Source organism: Macrobrachium rosenbergii, chromosome 50, assembly GCF_040412425.1.
Source record: "Macrobrachium rosenbergii isolate ZJJX-2024 chromosome 50, ASM4041242v1, whole genome shotgun sequence".
NCBI classification, from domain to species: domain Eukaryota; kingdom Metazoa; phylum Arthropoda; class Malacostraca; order Decapoda; family Palaemonidae; genus Macrobrachium; species Macrobrachium rosenbergii.
This window is the reverse complement of record NC_089790.1, coordinates 23,570,780-23,586,709: the sequence shown is the minus strand read 5'-3', so window position 1 is coordinate 23,586,709 and position 15,930 is coordinate 23,570,780. Positions and strand designations below refer to the sequence as shown.

The 15,930-nt window shown below is 37.4% G+C and overlaps 1 long non-coding RNA gene and 1 pseudogene across 1 annotated transcript; one reads left to right on the top strand and one right to left on the bottom strand.

Moving 5' to 3' along the window:
* The first annotated feature begins 1,132 nt into the window (after positions 1-1,132).
* On the top strand, positions 1,133-15,134 carry LOC136832751 (uncharacterized). The gene is made up of 4 exons (XR_010851307.1): positions 1,133-1,684; positions 3,021-3,107; positions 11,167-11,267; positions 12,918-15,134. It is a non-coding gene; the product is annotated as an uncharacterized lncRNA (long non-coding RNA).
* The window catches only part of LOC136832748 (uncharacterized), a 33,541-nt pseudogene continuing 31,804 nt past the window's right edge, over positions 14,194-15,930 (bottom strand).

Genomic DNA, 15,930 nt, shown 5'->3' with positions numbered 1-15,930 from the left:
TATTATTGCTTATTTTTATATTTATTTACAACAAAATTGATCAGAATATCTTAATTACCTTCGTATTTTTTTTTTATTTTCTCTACCTTTGTACGACAACTGTAGTGGAGCTACCGTCGTTGGTCAAAAGGGGGCCCACCAATCGCTTTACAGCGGTGACATATCTCCGTTTCTCGAAGGTACTCGTGGATTGTGTATACTCTTTCCTTCCTAAGACATTGACCTGTTATATATAATCCTCTTTGACATTTCCTGTTTTTTTGTCTTGTAAAAAAACGGAGTTTAGAGCTAACTCTTCTTTTATAAACGTCCTTATCAAAAATGAAGGTACGTGAGCATAAATTACATGAAATTTAAATATTAACTATTACCAGGTTACCGACTCTCTCCCTCCTTTAAATTTCAATTCATAATTTTGGACTGCTGTGTTTTTTCACATCGCTTTCAGTAATTGTTAAGCTCGTTTGTCTTTTAATCAGGCAAGTTTTTCTTTCGTTTCTCTGTTTTTTCCTACATGTACGTATTGTCGAGATTGTTTAACGATTGCACTAATGTCATGTGAAGAATAATCTCTGTGCACTGGAAATAATGCTTTCTCTCTCTCTCTCTCTCTCTCTCTCTCTCTCTCTCTCTCTCTCTCTCTCTCTCTCTCTCTCTCTCTCTAAGCAGATTTCGTTTTATTTTTAAATGTAAGTATAGTATTTTTATTAATTTTCATTGTTTTATGCTATAGTTTTGCTATGCTTGGTTTTGGGGAGACATCCATTGTTCCTTGTGTTGACCTAGAGATCCTTTAACCCAAAACTATGATTGCTTCTTCCTCATCGCCTTATTAGGGTAAACGCAGATGTGGCAGAACGTGAGGAAAGTGGTGTCACATTGTCTTAATATTTTCATATTCTCTTTCTTCCAACATTATTATTATCATAAAACTGCCATCAATTACAATGAGACGCGTTTCGTAAATACAGTCTTTTTTTTAAAGAATCGAAAGGGAGTCCTCAGTAGCCTTATTTGCACAATGAGGAAAGTACATTTGGCATCGCTCTTTTACTCCCCCCCCCCACCCCGAGCCCCTCCATTAACCAAGCACTCTAAGCATAGGGGTGCCACCTTTCTAAAATTTGGATGATTGTAGCGTGTTCACTCGCGCGTACGTAAAATAAATTTAATTATTGTGATTATTATTAATTTATTGTTGTAAATATTATAATTTATTAAGACTGAATGTCTTAACTATCGCTTGATTTCCTTTTTTATTTTACCTACTTTCCAAAAGTGTTTTCCTCAGCGTCTTCTCCCGTTGCCTAGCAATCATCTTCCCCATGTAGCGTCACGCTTCGTTTTCATAATTTCGTCGTGTGTTAAAAGGGTAAGAAAGTATACCCTGTGCGCGGAATTTTGACTGTACTATTTGCCGTTGTTTCGCCGTAATTATAATCAATATCGACAACCAAGTGTCTATAAACATGACTGGATTAAATAAACACGATGGAAATAAGATAAAAATTACGTGTTTAAGTGATATGAGGAAAAACCCGACGAGTTTGAGGAGAGGAAACCATGCCGGTTCTTCCTTGGCCATATCCTAGGCTGTTTAAGCCTAAAATTGTGAGATGAAATTTGAAGTGAATCCAGGATATAATCTGAGTATAATTACACCGGCGTGAACCCATAACACCAGGTATGTAATTAACAGCCAGATGGCATTTAAGCATTAGGCTAATCATGTTCAGTTTATGATTTCGCTGCTAAGGACACTAGGCTAATGGCGGATGTCAGCATGGCGCAGCTAAGGGTAAAATTGACTTTATTTACTGACTTGATTGACCCAAGGGTATATTTAGGACTGAATTACACTACTGCTATATTGCTTAACTCAGATTACAATAATGATGCCATAACTTTAGTTTGTATGTGGTATTCCAGTGAAAGTTAATCATAGCCTACCTTCTTACGTTTTTGGTTCATGCTAAAGGATAAACAAGGCACATTTAAGCGTAAAATACTCTTAATTACTGGTTTGAGGACCCAAGGGTATATTTCGACTAAATTATGCAACTGTAATGCTTAACTCAAATTATAATAGCAGATGTGTAACTTTAACTTTACTTCTCGAATGCGGTTTTTAGTGGAAGTTAATCATATAAGCTTTTGGGATTCACGGTTAGGACGAATAGTGTATTTAATCGTAACCTTAAATCACAAATAAATTTGTACTCCTATAGTTATATTTATAAATAAGTATACACAGTCTGCCTTAAAATATGTATCTGTATATTGTAGAGGTTATTACATAAATAGTTATAGCTTATTAAGGCAAAGTTTAATACTTAAGGTACTTTCTAGGTTAGTCTACAGGCTAGTAGCCATGAATAGTTTAAGATAGTTTTGTTGTTTTAACTACAAATAGCTGTTAAAGTCTTTATTAGACAATATTTTAGGTCATTAGACAAGTATGTAGGCTATTTAACCTAATGTCATAAGTTAACATAATAGGCTAATTATTGTTAGTTACATTATGCATTGTTATGATTATTTAAAGTGCTAAAGTAGATTTTTTTTTTTTTGTATAGGAGGATGCAACATTAATTAATGTTTTACCTTTGAACTAGAGGTAAATAATGATTCAGTTTTTGTCACAGTATAACAAACTTCAGTGAGTGGTTATCATTTCCTCAAAGGAATTGTAAAGTATAATTTCCCTGCAGCTTCGAAGCCTGTTTTAGTGACCATAAATAAGTCAGTCGATCAATCCTTGCAGTTTAAGACTTACTTATATATTAATATTTGTATCAAATATTTTGTGAATAAGTAATTTATGTACTTTTATTTGCACAGTGCAATTGCGATGTTTTCCTCCTTTTATGCTTTTCAAACCTTTTACTCGTTCTCCCTTTCATCACCGAATGACCCCATAGACCTAAATTTTGTGTTCCATGTTCAATTCTATAATCCATCTGCTTGCGTTAGAGTGTGATGTAGCTAACACTGTACTAATAATAATATTTGTTTTCCAGGTGTGTGGGCATCACTATCAAGAAAAGTAGCTGGAAGTTCAGATTTTTAGGCAGCAGTATCATAATGTGGCCAGTTATTACTAAATGGTAAGGGACATGTATTTCACCTTGTTTTACCTAATCAAAGATAAATAAGCTTATAGTTTACATCCAGTGCAAATGAAGATGTAAATGATTAAAACCAATATAATTCATTCCTTATTCACTAGTAAAGTTCTTAGCAAAATCGAAGACAGTTTATCAAGATAATACACCTGATCTTTTGCAAGAAGCCCCCAAGATTGCATGGATGAAGCTGAAAGTGTTTATTTAATTTTCAGTATTTCAGACAAATGGTTTCCTGTCAAAAGAATGTAGAGTGTAATATTTGATTAATCCACATTGTTGTTGAACTTATGATTTATGGGTCCTAATTATTCATTAGGAAGGCATTAATATAGTAACTTGTTTTGTACAGTCAATAAGAATCCAATTTGTTTCAAAGCTAGCATAGCTGACTGTTAAAGGAACAAGTTTTTGCATAGGATACTACAGTACAGTAACTGTAGTAAGGACAAAATTGATTAAACCTTCCAATAAGTATGACATCATCTGGTATGTTCACGGCACTTTTTAAAAGGTCTGTTGCATAAATTGCTGTGTTGTAAGAGGAGTTGGTATTTGTTGAATACGTAGAATTGAGCCAAGCACATAAATGACATTCCAGGCTACCATTTCTATCATATAATTAACTTCACTAGATTGCTAGGAGTTTTATCATGGCTATAACTAGAATGGGGAATAATTTGCCTAGTGCAGTAGTGGAATCTTCTGGTCTCCAAATGATTAAGTGAGGAGGAAATTCATTCCTACTCTCTGTTGATGTCTCCTAAATTCAGGAGTTTGGTTTGATTTTCTATTCTCTCATATTAATTTTTTACCACTGTTGCGTGTATTAGCATATAGAACACATACTACAATTCTTCACTATTACCTGAAGGGGAGTGAATGATGGACATTTAGTATTGGAGGTGAAATCCCATCTTTCGTCAATTAGGCCGTCGATGTATTTGGATAAATCAGACTACTATTTTTTAGTGCGTCTTTATTACTGAGCGGACATTTTGTAGAAGGCGGTAAGCATATATACAAAATACAAAAGTGTATATAATTGAATCATAACATAAGAACATCTGAGCTCAATACACAGTAAGGAATCATATCCTACATACAGAGGTAGAACTTACAGGATCAAAGCCTGTGTGTTGGATTCAGTACTAAACATAATAATAATTGGTTACACTTATACACTTTAAGCATGATGCAACATCTAGCAGTAGCGTTGAACTGAACATCTCTACTGACAACGTTATATAACGTCGTGCACTTCCGTTTATGACATACATGACAGTCTCCTCCACCTTTACATGTGACTAAGAAACACAACTGCTTCTCAACACTTACAAATCTAATCTTTCAGGTTTTCATCTATTCATTCTGTTGGGGAGTACTGTAGGTGTGTTCTGAGCTTGTGCAAGATTTTCCTCTCTATTTACAGTTGGTGGTTCAATGTCTTGGTGAGCAGTTTGCACATCTGACATAATTAAGTCTGAGGTATTTGAAACTTGTACTTCTGTATGATTTGTAATGAGTGACTGCGACTGATCAACTTGACGTTTTACAATCTTTCCACCGACATTTAACAACATAATGTAAATTTCCTATCTTCCTGACAGTTTCTCCTTGTACCCATTTTTCTGTGTATTGGGTGACCTTACCATGACATAACTTGAAGGAATGAAATGTCTTACCTCGAAGTTTATATTACTTGATCATAACCATTCTGTTCTAACTGACTCTGCAAGCTAGGATATGTAAGATCTAACTTATTCCAAATCCTCCTCCCCATCAACGTATATGACAGTGTTCACACCCGTAGTACTATGTACGGTTGTACTGTAGGATAATAGGAACTTTCAGTGTGAGATGCTACATTACCAGAGTTTGCTTGTTTGCACTTCATATTATGTTTGAAAGTTTGAATAAATCTTTCTGCCTCACCATTCTTTGCTGCATGTTAGAGAAGTGATGTTTTGGTGTTTGAGGAAGAGGAAAGCCCCAGAAAAGTTGGTTAGGCTGGTCGAGATGATGTATCAGAGAACGAGCACAAAAGTAATAATAGCAGTTGGGGAAAAAGAAAACTTTGAAGTTAGTGTTGGATTACACCAGGGGTCAGCATTAAGCCCATTTTTGTTTGTGTTGGTCATGGATGTGTTGAGTGAAGAGATCAGGAATTAAGTTCTGTGGGAGTTGTTGCACGCTGATGATCTGGTGATTACTGCTGAAGATGAGGAGGACCTACAGAGAAGGGTTGGAGAGTGGCAGGAGTCTTTAGGGAGAGGTGGCTTAAGGGTGGATGCGAATAAAACTTTGGTTTTAGTGAGTAGTAGGGAAGATAGAGACAGCATAGTAATACAAGAAAGAAGAGGCTCGATGATAAAACAGGTGGAAAAGTTTAAATACTTAGGATCTACTTTAAGCCAGGAGGGAGGATGTGAGGATGAAGTGAACAGTAGGATAAAAGTGGCGTGGGGGAAGTGGAGAGATGTAGCTAGAGGTGTAAGTGATAGGAAAATGCCAATCAAGCTAAAAGTCAAGATCTGTAGCACAGTGATAAGACCAGTGTTAATGTATGGATCAGAGACATGGGCGCTAAGAAGAAAAGAGGGAGTAAAGCTTGAGAGAACAGAGATGAGGATGCTGAGGTGGATTATGGGAATATCGCTGCTTGAGAGATTGGAAAATAATGAAATAAGAAGAGCAGGCTTAAAAGATAACAGAGGTGATAAGAGAGTCATGATTGAAGGTGGTATGGGCATGTGTTAAGGATGGATGACGAGGAAGGAGTGAAGAGGGCTTGGGAAGAACCTGTTAGAGGAAGAAGATCGAGAGGGAGACAGAGAATAAGATGGCGAGATAAAGTGAAGGAAGATATGGAGAGAAGAGGTGTGATGGAGGAGGATGCCTTTGATAAAAGGCAGTGGAGAAGGCACATCAGGCAACCGACCCCTTAACGTAGGGATAATGGTGGGAAAGATGATGATGATTTGTTGCTGCATGGTAAGTTGCTGATAATGTATGTTGTATGCCATTTACATTCAGAAATTCTTTACAGTCTTGTGAAGTAAACTGTGGACCATTGTCTGTCACTATTCTTTCTGGCAAACCATGTGTTGCAAAAATTTGCATGATTGATTTTTTAGTTGCTATCGATGATGTTGTTTGCATTGGTACAACTTCTGGCCACTTTTACTTATATACATCTACTAATATCAGATATGAGTATCCTAAAAATGGACCTGCAAAATCTGTATGCACATGTTGCCACGGATATCTTGGTAATTCCTATGAGTGCATTCTTGTTTGGTTTGGATTATTTTGTTGCAATGAACTTCTTAACCAAATTTTCAATGTACCTATCAACACCTGGCCACCAAACTTAAGTTCTAGCCCTTGACTTGGATCTCATAATACCTTGGTGGTCTGCGTGTATTTCGGATAGAACTCTACCAATTAATGCATTTGGAATCACTGCTCTTGATCCTCTTAAAATACAATCTTGTGTGACACTCAATTCATTCCAAATTTCCTTGTATGGTTTACAATAGACATCATCTGCACAAATATCTATGCCAGTTATTAAACTCTGTACTACTTTTGAAAGTACTGGGTACTTTTGAAAGTACTGGGTCTTTCTTTGTACCCTGTGCTGTTTCCTTAGCAGTAATGGGTAAATTATATGCAGGAATTAAAAGAATACTTTCATCATGTACCTCTGGTGCTTTATCTACAGGCAATGTCGAAAAAGCGTCCGCATTATCCATCTTTGATATTGGTCTATGCTATGTGGTAATCATATGCAGCTAATGTAATTACCCAGCATTGTAGTCTTGCAGCTACTGACGTTGGTAAGCTTGTTCTTGGACCTAAAATCGTCAACAGTGGTTTGCGGTATGTAACTAATGTGAAATTTTTCCTACCATAAAGATACATATGGAACTTTTTTTACTCCATACACTAGTGCTAATGCTTCCTTTTCAATTTGTGAGTAGTTTCTTTCTGCTTTGTTTAATATTCTAGAGGCAAAAACAATTGGTTTTTCTGTACCATCTAGCATTATATGTGATAGTACTGCACCTAAACCTATGTTTTAGGTGTCACAAACCAACTGTACTGGCAAATCCATTTGATAATGTACCAGGAATATGGGTGAAGTCACTTCTGCTTTGATTCTTTCAAAGGATTTTTGACATTCGTTTGTACAATTCCATTTAACATCCTTGTTCAGCAAGTTATATAATGGGTGAGCAATTGTTCCTAAGTTCTGAATGAAATTTCCATTCTTTTACATTTTCTGGTACCTTTGCTGGCTGTACCGCATTTACTTTATCCCTTGTCTAGTGAATTCCTTTACCGTTTACGATAAAGCCTAAATACTCTACTGAGTCAATTCTAGAATACATTTACCCTTGTTGGCTTTCATATTATGTTCCTTCAGTTTCTTTAGAACTGCACGTAACCTTTTTCTATGCTCTTTCTTGTTTTTACCAGCTACTAATATGTCATCAATAAAAATGAATACTCCTGATGTACCAGCAAATATTTTGTCCATTGTTTGCTGCCATATTGCATGACTGCTAGCGACTACATATGGAAGTCTTTTTGGACAATACAGTCCTAAATGTGTGCTTACAGTACATAACTTTTGTGATTTTTCATCCATGGGGAGCTGTTGAAATGCTTGTCTTAGATCTACCTTTGACAATACTGCACATCCTGACAAAGTTGTGAACATGTCTTTGGGATTTGGCAGTGGATGTTGAGCTACTCGCAGTTGTGGATTTAGTGTTGCCTTGTAATCTCCACATAACTTGACCGTTGAAAAATCTACTTTTTCCCATGAACCTCCATTTTCTAACCTACACATTTCAGTTTCCACAGCTGCTTTTAATGCGTATGGAACTGGTCTTGAAGCAAAAGTCTAGGAGTGGCATTCTCCTTTAAAACTAAGACTGCTTGTGCATTCTTTACTGTTCCTACTATCTTCAAAGACTTCTTTGTAATCTGATAGAAGATTAGTTATGGGAATTTCTTCTGGTGGCTCATGTTTTTATGTGTAACCCTTAGAATACTAGGCCAGTCTAATTTGATACATTTAAATACATCTTAACCAATCTAGACCCAATAAAGTTTGGCCTTTATATTTGACTACTGTCAATGGTAACTTGCCTATCTCTTGATCATTGTACTGTACTGTACTTTTACTTGCAGTGAACCAACTACTTATGTTTGTACCATTGTAACTCTAGAGCACCTTATCTGAAGGTTGTATCACTAGGCTAGGTATTGTTTGTGCAACTCTTTCAGAAATTGTAACATCTGCAGCTGTGTCGTCTATCTGCACGAGTTTGAGTGCCCCATTTATTTCTATTTGAGCCATAAGACTTTCTTGTGCATCTTTGTTCACAGAATTAATGTGAAATGCAAATTCTTCCACTCCTGTTTTCTTATGTGCACTTGCTTTATTTGAGCTAGAGCCGTCATTTAAATTCACAGTTGTATTGGTCTGTTTAGTGGTCTTTTGCTTAGCAAATCTACACTGACTTGATAAATGACCTCGTTTGTTGCAGACATTGCACTTCTTACCTGATGATGAGCACTTATCCCAGTCATTGCCATAATGATCCTGTTTATCACATTTATAGCAAGATTTCTTCTGTTGTTTCTGTGTGCCTATGGGATCATGATTTTTTGCAAGTACACAGGCGATTTACCTTTGTTATACTGGGATTTACCAGGGCTAGACTTACTTATTTGATGTGTTTGCCCTGTCTTTGCATGTTGGTAACTCTCTTTATAGGCTACTTGACTTACCTGGCTGCTGCTATCATTATGAGTCTGTCCTACAATGACATTTGACTGATAATAAGCCGTTTCTAAAGCACTTGCTATTTCTTGAAGTCTTTGCAAGGTTAGCTTTCTTTCTTGTAGCAATTTCTTTTGTGTCTCTTATGAGTTACTCCTTTCTATAACTCTATTAACATCTCTTCTAGATCAGCATATTCACGAGTAGCAGCTAATTTTTTTTAACCTAGTCACATAAGAGTCTATTTTTTCATTTAGTTCCTGTGATGCTTGTATGAAATGGTGACTCTCAGAGTATTTATTGACTTGAGGAGCAAAATATTTTGTAAACCCTTCAATTGTGTCCTCCAATGAATCATCTGTTCAAAGTTTTGTATACTTCCTGAACTTCCAGACTTGGTTTTGATTGTCTTACAATTCCGTACCTTCCCAAGTTCTACATGTTTGTGGTACAATTGCTATCTCTTTGCTTTGTACTTTTTCATGCAGTTGCCTCATTATAAAGACTGCCTTCCAAGCTCTTCTAAATTCTTAGCAACTCATTCCATCCCCTTTTGCTATGTAGGTTCTCTTTGGCATACTCTTTCCACACACTTCTGGACCTACCTATTTCTTTATCAGATTTTCCTATATTCTGGTCAGCTTATCAGTGACTGGATTACTCATGTGTTATTCCTGATGGTCCCTGGGAATTTTCCACTTTTTAATCTCTAATGGTATATTCCCTATTGATCTTTCTATCCTGTAGGATCCTCTAGCTTGTCTTCACTTCCTTTGTTCAAACGATTTTCAAAACGCTCCTAAAATATTCCATTGGGTTTCTTTTATCATCTTTCCTTGGCATATCCTCTTCAGAATATTTCTCTGTTCCTTCTGTTGTTTGTTGATCTTGTTCATTTCTTACCAACTTCTTTGTCCTTGCCACCTGCCTTTTGGTTGAACCACCACCTCTATTCCTATAGCTTGAAGGCTGTCTTTTTCTCTCCTCTAGGCCCTTGTACACCTTGATTCTCCCAACACATCTCTTGATGCCCCGTCTGCAGTGTCAAACTGCCTCTTTTTATGTTGTATTTACAGGCAGTTTTTCTTGATGCATACTCATTGTAGGCTTTTCCATTTTCAGTTTCCACATTTTCATTAACCTTGTCTTTCTCTTCATCCTTTTTCCGTTCCTCACCATCAGATCATTTCGAGCAGTGTACATTAAGGATGCCTTCCTTGGTCTATCATCAGACCTCTTCTCAATGCTGTGGTTACTTCCCATAATATCAATTCTATTCAATTTTCCACTTCTGCGTGCTATTAGTTCTCTCTGAACTGCTTCGATCTGCTTCTCCTTCTGTTCATTTGATCAGCCTGGTTGAGGTCAATATAACGAGAGCACTGGTGTTAGTGTTACCTTTCATTTATATCTTCAATATTCTTTCATTTATTTGACTATCACTCGTCACATTTGCTATTTGCTGTTAAAAGGAACCTGCTCCTTTCTATTGTTAACATTTAACGGTTGGTTGGTGCATTGGCCAGCTTGGTATGAAAATGTCAATGATTTCATCAGACTATTCAAGGGAGATTAGTGCTCCTAATAGTCTGGCTATGAGCTGATCTATTCAGTTTTTGTTCAGGTAGGCCTGGTTGATTGGCATGGATATTCAAGAAGAGGTTAATCAACCGACATTCAGAATGTTTACTTATGTCATAAATTTCCTGTGTTAGGTATCCTTGACTGGTTTAATTGTACAATATGTTAAAATATATTTTCTTGACATCGTGGCGGCGTTTCTCTTTAGATGAGTATGTCATGGGCTGTTTGAGGAAAGGCAAGAAGAGGTTTATTATTATTAGTCCATGTCAGTTTGACCATTGAATGAAAGATACTTTGATGACTTCAAACTGACTTTCTTTTCACTTATAATTTTTGTGATTTAATGTGTGTGTGTGTGTCATATTACAAGAGCCAAGCACTGGCTGGCATATTTCACACTTGACTTCGATGAGGGAATACACCCTTTTCACTTGTATCAATGAATATAAGGTCATTTCGCAATACAGCTATTGTGTGGCTTTAGTTTTTGGATTTTGAAAAGAGAATGACTATCTGCTCAGCTTTTCCTCTTCCGATTCAATAACAGTTATCACATAATCTCGTATGAAACTAGTTTTGAGTTCGCGATCCTCAGGTTTGTTGTCACCCAATATAAACATTCCTTTTCTTGAGTCTCACTTTCATTTTTCTTTTCAGAAATGAACTGCTCTATTCTGCACAGTCTCTCTCGATCTAGAATTGGAAGAGTTTTAGACAATTTGGCTGTCTTTAGTGTTAAAGAATGAACCATAAGTAAGGTACACCTCAAGATTAAGTAGTCAAGCATGATTAAACGAGTAAATGTAAGGTTAGGCTTAGTATTCTTCATGTTACTTGTCTCTCCAGTCAATGTAGACCTCAATTATACATGTAACCATACCCTGCACTCTGGACTTTATAGTGGCTGCAATCAAAAGCCTCTTAACTATAGTGCAAAAGGCAAATACAATAGAATAGTTTTTTTTAATCCCGTTGCAAATACAATAGTTTTTTTTTTATTCCTGTCTACGTAGCTATAGTACTAACATTCTGCCTTGTGAATAATGAGATGATAGCGTAGGCCTAATAAACAACAGTATTTACTAGATTAATGTCTCCTGCTGTGTGAACTTGCATGGTCTGCCACCAGTAGTATATAATCCTCTATTCTCTCACTCAAGGTATTTTCTCTTGTATGGGACTTAGTAACGGTGTAGTATTTTTTATTAGTAGCGATCGGTTCTCAGTTGTAGTATAATTATTGTGGTTGTAACGTCAAAAACTGTGTAATTAAGTTAGAGCTAAATATGTAGATAACTCAATCATTTAATTCCCATGCCTCGAGAATGGGCATTTGGTCGTAGTTTGCGAAAAGCTGCCTTGCACAAACATATCACGGAAAGCATAAGTCTAATAAAGTAGATGAACACAGTTCGAGAGTGTCATGATGTTTTTGTAGGAGTTTTTCCATCAATAAAGTTTTTTTTTTTCCTCCACGCAGATATCACTTGACAGTTTTTCCATCAATAAAGTTTTTTTTTTCCTCCACGCAGATATCACTGACTAAATTTTGGTGTGTTAGATTAAAATAAGCCTTCAGCTTTTTCTGTATTGTTTTAGTAAGTCTAAAATTCCCCATGATTTAGAGTAAATTTATAGTTTATTTTCATGGGTTTGCAAGTGGTTCTACATCAGAAGTAGTAATCTAATATCAGACATTACCATAATGGGTAAATGGAGTTAGGTATCGATACATTAACTCGTTAGCTGACCATAATCTGTTATATTATTTCAATGGCTAAAATTGACTAGGACAGTATTTGACAAAGTCATGACCGAAAGGAAATTACTGAGGACGTATTTCTTTCGATGAAGCCATCCTGGTCTCTCTCTCTCTCTCAACAGTATCGTCTGTGACTTATCCCATGTAACGTTCCTTTTAATTTACTGATATCTATTTTCCAACTTTATCAGTTGCAGTTTATCCTAGGCCTACGTGTAGTTACCTTTGCTCTATTGCTGTAGAGGAGGTTGTAGTTTAAAGTCCCTCTTGCTGTAGTCGCGTAGTTAAAGCACAGAATAGTTTAGCAAGGTTTGTGTACATATTTTCAGTATTTGTATAGATGTTGCAACAGAAGATGCTGATTGACCCATGAATACTTTTGGAAAGTCTCTATGAAATGCCCGTAAATTACTGTTCAGCAAAATTGTTTAGAGCTAATTTAATGCACAGCAAAATCGTTGAGAGCTAATTTAACGCAAAGTGCCAGCCTTTCACACTCTTGGTAACCAGGTTGGTCGTGACCAAAAATCTTTTGCATTTTCGTGTCCTTGTATTCTGTTCATACAACTTGGAGTTAGGCTAAGAATTTATTAGAATTAATGGTGATTAGCTATCCAGCATATGAGTAACCGTAATTGTCTTACAGATGTTGAATTACTACCAATGAGGAACTGTCTCAGGGAGTGTATGAAGAAAACCAACTACTCTCCGGACAGACGAGGAGAATGTACAGGCCGCCCTCACCTTCGTATTCACGGCACCCCCTGGTCCACCAGGTGCTCATAACAAATCGCACTGCCCTCACCTTCCTAATGGTCATTTCGGCCCGCCGGTATACCAGGTGCTGATGCTCCTTACAACCACATTCTTAAAAAATTTTACTGCATATAGCACCAGCTGGCAACTGAGGGGTATACTTGCCATAATATGGTTACTAGTAAAGCAGGTCTGAAATCCCACTACAGTACTTGGAATACATTTCCTGGTAATATAACTTTTAGACTTGTTTCATTATCAGTACCATTCCTTTAGTGAAATGGAAACCATTAGGACATTTCAGATATTAGATCAGTACATAACAACAGCTTATGTAGTACATATCTTTGAGAAAACTTCACAGTTTTCAAATTGCGGAAGAAAAATGGGGTCACCTTCCGGACCGGGCAGCAAGAGGTATAAGCCCCCTGCAAAAAAAAAAAAAAAATGTGAGGCATCCAAATATTTTTTTTAAACAGCCCTGGGTTAATGGCGTAATATGAAATGGTGTTTCTACGGTCTCTTCTTGCTCAGAGGCCTCTGCTGTCTTGATCCGAGTCTTCTTGCTCAAAGGCCTCGGCTGTCTTGATCCGAGTCGTCTTGCTCTGAGGCCTCTGCTGTCTTGATCCGAGTCTTCTTGCTCGGAGGCCTCTGCTGTCTTGATCCGAGTCTTCTTGCTCAGAGGCCTCTGCTGTCTTGATCCGAGTCGTCTTGCTCAGAAGCCTCTGCTGTCTTGATCCGAGTCTTCTTGCTCAGAAGCCTCTGCTGTCTTGATCCGAGTCTTCTTGGTCCGAGAAGAATAATTTCCTCTTGTGCTGAATAGTATAGTCCCGCTGTTTTCTCACTCATTCATGCCTGCAAAAGAGAGAGTTCTTGATAGGTATTTAGACTGAATGCACCAGACTGAATGCACCAACTGCCTAGTCTAAACGAACCAGACCGAATGCACCAACTGTAGCCCGAATGTATACATGCATCATACAAATTTTTTTATTTATGTTCATAAAAACAAACATCATATAGAAAGTTTCTTAGTCTTCATGATGATAAATACAAACATCTTACAAGAAGTCCTCATTATTCTTTATTACTTGCGTGGTTTTAAAAATCACAAATAAAAATCGTAAATTATGAATAACATATAGCAGATGTAGTGTTTGCTTAGCCTAATCTTCGCCAGGATCTGCCAATTCGCTGCATTTTCTCAGGTACTCTGATGTAATAATGTCATGATTTTCATATGCTTTCCACAGTTGCATAAGTTTTTGCTGCTTAGAAGGGGTCTTTTTACTCTGGAGCCTACAAATCTTTTGTTTGATAAGCCTTACTTAAGGAGGAAAGTGGTCTCCTCATAAAGTGTATTGATTAGCAGGTAGAGATCATTCTTTTAGTGGGAGTGTTGTGATTTAAACGATTGTGCCAACCTTCAACTTCATTATTCGTCCTGACTACTCTCTTATATGTTGACCAGGTAGACGGTGGACGTGATTGGCTGTTTATCCATGTCTTTTCTATGTAGTTGAGTTTATGGAGCTTCTGTACCTGAGTAGTCTGAGCTTGAGGGCATCTGTCTTTCAGATGGTTGAAAGCATTATTGATATGGGAGGCTGGAAGGTTGGGGAGTGCCATCAAATCACGTATGTAATGACGCACAGGAAGTTGGTGAACATATGCTGACCGTAGCCCATATTTTTTAACTCTGTTGTACACAGCCTGTGCCCAGTGAAACCAGCAACCAAACACAGGAACATCCGGTAGAAACTTATGAAGAGCACGCCACAGAGCCCGTTCAAAATCTGCAACACTCTCTTCAACCATAAAGTTGGATGGGAGAAGTTCAAGAATAGCGCCCAGGATAGCTGTGTAATCGGTACTCTTTCATTGTGACATAATTACAAATAAAAGTGGGACTTGCTTTGTACAGTCACCACACTTGATGTAGCTGTGAATGCTGACAAGCTGTACAAATGGCTCCTTAACAACTTTGAAAGTTCCATCAATGAACCAGATCTTGGACTTGCTCAAGAAGGAAAGCTGGAGAGGAGAAGCAAATATCAAGTGACGTTGACCATTATGGTGAATATCTCGAAGAAAATCACTTGGGATATGAGAAGTAACAATCTCGAACTCCAAATCATTTGGATGTTTTGGTCGCAGCTGTTGTCAGGCTCGGTTGGCAGTTCTCTGTAGGTTGGATACTTTTGGCAGTTCTACATCACCAGTTGCAAGTGTAAGGAGAGCATCTTTAACAATCTTCCCTGAGGATCTATAGATATTTTCCTTGGCTGCTGCCGTAACCATAGATATTGCTTGTACTCGAACTTGTGCCCCTGGGTTGCCTCAATGATTGTGTTCCTTGGGACCTTTGGTGAAGGTAGTACCTTGCTGACTAACACTAGCAAAACACCTGTTCTTCTTTGTGCGGACGCTGCAGATCCATGAAGTTGATACTGATGTTACCCGCTTTTTAACATACTGGAATCCAAGGCTATCTGTGAGAAGATCACACCCTTTTCTTGAACCTCCTCTTACTACATGGTAGGATGTTGGACTATCCACCATAATGACTGATCTCTTCCACTGGTAGGTTGACATTGAAGAAAAGCAATGAGTTTGTTGTAGTGGACTCCTCTGAAGGGTCATCTATGGTTGATGTTCCTCGTGGCAGTGTTATCAAGTTCTCTGACCAGTTACATGTGACTGAAATTTCTGTCAGGCTGTCAGTGCTCATTTCTTGCACATTGTAGAGCGAGCACCTATGGCAAACCCACCTAGGTAACTCCACTTCTCCCTTGATCAGTTTCCTATAGAATTCTCTTGTGATATCTGCAGCAAAAATACACAGTAAAATGAGTAAATTCATAAACTACTATATTTCCACTATACCACCCACTGACGTACCA